This window comes from Desmodus rotundus, chromosome 12, assembly GCF_022682495.2.
Source record: "Desmodus rotundus isolate HL8 chromosome 12, HLdesRot8A.1, whole genome shotgun sequence".
NCBI lineage: Eukaryota > Metazoa > Chordata > Mammalia > Chiroptera > Phyllostomidae > Desmodus > Desmodus rotundus.
Window position 1 is genome coordinate 40700627 of NC_071398.1, and position 3307 is coordinate 40703933.

Sequence of the window (3307 nt, forward strand, 5' to 3'; positions counted from 1 at the left end):
TATAAAGAACTCGTATATACAACTCCACACCGGGAAGACAAACAATCCAATTAAAAAACAAAGACCTGGACAGACACTTCTCCAAGAAGGACATAGAAGGCCCTAAGACATATAGAAAGATGCTCAGTATCACTAGCCATGAGAGATATGCAAATTACAACCTCAGTTAGCTAGCACTTCACACTGGTCAGAACAGCCATCCTGAAAAAATCAACAAACAACAAGTGCTGGCGAAGTTGTGGGAAAAGGGAACCCAAGTGCACTCTTGGTACAAATGTGGACTGGTGCAGCCACTATGGAAAACAGCATGGAATGTCTCAGAAAAGTAAAAATTGTACTGCCTTGTGGCCCAGCATTACCAATGCTGGTATTATATCCTAAGAATCTTGAAACACCAATTCAAAAGCTATGCATCCCAATGTTCATAGCAGAGCAATTAACAATAGCCAAGTGCTGGAAGCAACCTAAGTGCCAATCAGCAAATGAGTGGATCAAAAAACTATGGTTTATTCGCACAATGGAATACTACACCTCAAAAAGGAAGGAGTAGCTTCAACCTTTCACAGCAGCATGGATGCAACTGGAGAGCATTATGCTAAGTGAAATGAGCCAGGCAGTGAAAGACAAATACCATATGATCTCACCTATTAGTGGAACCTAATCAAGAAAACAAACAAGCAAGCAAAATATAACCAGAGACACTGAAATAAAGAACAAAGTGGCAGTAACCAAAAGGGAGGGGGGAGTGGGATAATGGGGCGAAATAGGGGAAGGACCTCAAGGAACATGTATAAATGCCATATGGCCAAACTCAAAGGGCGTAGGTTCAAGTGTGGGAGGCAGAGATGGCGTAGGAGGATGTGGTGGGAGAAAATGAAGACAACCGTACTTGAACAAAAATAAAATAATTAAATAAATACATCCAGAATATGTCAACTTATCAATCGAGAAAGAAAACAAGTAATTGCCTGCATACTCTGGGGGTTGTGTGGGAAGCAGAGGAAGGGATTACAAAGGCATGTGAGAAACTTTTGGGTAAAATGGATACACATGGAGTGTGTATGCATGTCAACACTCATCATGTTGGAAACTTTACATATGTGTGGTTTATTATCTGTAACTCATACATTAGTCAAGCTGTAATCAGTGCTGAATGTTGAATTGCCTATGTGGTCCAGATGGAAGCCTATTGTTTTCTTAAAAATTCTGTTTCCTAGTGGGCAGACATGGAATGGGTACCCAGAGGAATGCAGTAATGACAACACTGGCCTTTTTTTTTTTTTTTAGCACTGCCAGTGTATTGGGCACCTCAGGCATATTAGCTCACCGAGTCACCAAAATTAGTTAGCAAAATTCACTTACTTCACTCAAATTTCCTACCTCCTGGCCTTTGCACATGCTGTGTCCTCTGCTTGGACTTCTCATTCCCGGCCCCTCATGAGCTCTAGGTTTGCCTGGGCTCATTCTCTATTACATGTTTCTCTTTAAAAAAACTAAATTGCCTATTAGATATTTCTCTTAAAAAATTTTTTTAAAAGTCTTCATCTAGGTCAGAATTCCAGTTATGTGAGGTCATAATGCTCTATATTTTACCCTTTTAACCACAATCATGTGTGTAATTTTTTTACTAGTTTATCAAAGAACACTGACCCTCTACTAACTATCTCCCTGACACATTTCTAATCACTAGAAATAAAACAGACAAATTCTCAGTCCTCATAGACCTCACATGCAAGTGGAGGAGTCACAATAATCCAAAAACCAGCAACAATAATAATGTGTGAGAGTATATTAGAATTAAAAAAAGGCATGCTTGGGGCGGTTTTCTTTGTTCAGTTGAAATGTGTTGGCTCAGTACTGAGGATGTGAAGTTACTGGAGCAGAGAGATCAGAAGTTGAGAGCAGATGAAGTCAGAAATGAAGAATCCGTCAGCCAGAACCTTGGCTTTACTCTGAGTGAACTGGGGAGACACTGGAGGGCTGAAAGAAAAAAAAAGGTGTAACTAATCTGTGTTTATTGAAGGAAAACAACATTTTACCACCCTGAATTTTTTTTTAAGTGGATGCTTCTACTTTATTTATTTCTTTTTTAAAAAATTTTTATTGTTATTCAATTACAGTTGTATGCCTTTTCTCCCCGTCCCTCCACCCCACCCCACCACCCTGAAATTTTAGTGTTAGGATATTTATTTTAAGCTATTTATTAGGATACAAAACTCAGAAAAAACTCTTGACCCTTCCCACATTCCTGCCAAGGGATTCAGGTAGAAAATGTGCTTCAGGAGAAAAATCAGGAGGTTCACTGTAGGTTAAATTGATTACATATGGAAATAAAAGGGCTTCAGAAAGTCACCTGTGGCCAGATGCCTCCTGGTCCCTCTGATCCTGAGTTGCCCAGAAAAATTCTCTTTCCATGTAGGATGTGCTCTTCCCAAGTACCTGTAAGCACTCATTCTGACTTCTGAAACAAAAGATGCCAATTTCCTTTCTTCTCCTTCCTCCAACATGATTCACAATCCAATTATAAAAAATTCCTAACACTCATTGGAATTTTTATGCTTAGGTCAATTGTCCATGATCGCATATTAAAAGCTTTATTTCCTTCTGCTAATCTGTGAATTTGGTGATTAGCCCAGCCAAAAAATGTTAGAAGGTGGGAGGAACACTATTAATATTTTTAGCCTCCACATTAGCCAGGATTTGTGAGGCTGCTGGGTTGCAAGTAGCGAGTTTGGTGGGAGGCAAGTATAGTCATCCAGGTAACAGTTGGGGATGGATGGTCAGAGAAGTGTGAAGAAAAAGTGTCAGTTTTTGGATTTGTGTGAGCACTGAGTCAAAAACATTTCTAAGGAATTTGATGTGCAGTATAAGAAAAAGTGAGGAGTGTTGAAAATTCAAAGAGATTCAGAAAAAATCTGAAAGAGCATATCGAAGTGACAACTTGGCTGGAATTAAAAGTCTTAAGGCATCCTGAAGTACCTTTTAAATGTTAGTTGTCAAGTAAATAGTTGGACATCAGCAATCATTTCCAATTTGTCTCTTTTATCCACTACTATATATACTCAGGGCCTCCAACAATGCCTGGTAGATTTAAAGTATGAGTTCATTACATATTTACAACATTTCCAAATAATGAATAATGAATTATCAAAACTCTCCTGGACACCCATGCACCTTATTTCTTATTGATTGAGAAAATACTGCAATACCACCAAGTCATGTGACTGCAGGTGCCCTGGTGAATCCATTTGTTGTTGGAAGTCACAGCAGGACCTTTCTTGAGCATTTGTGCTGCACATACTTTTGA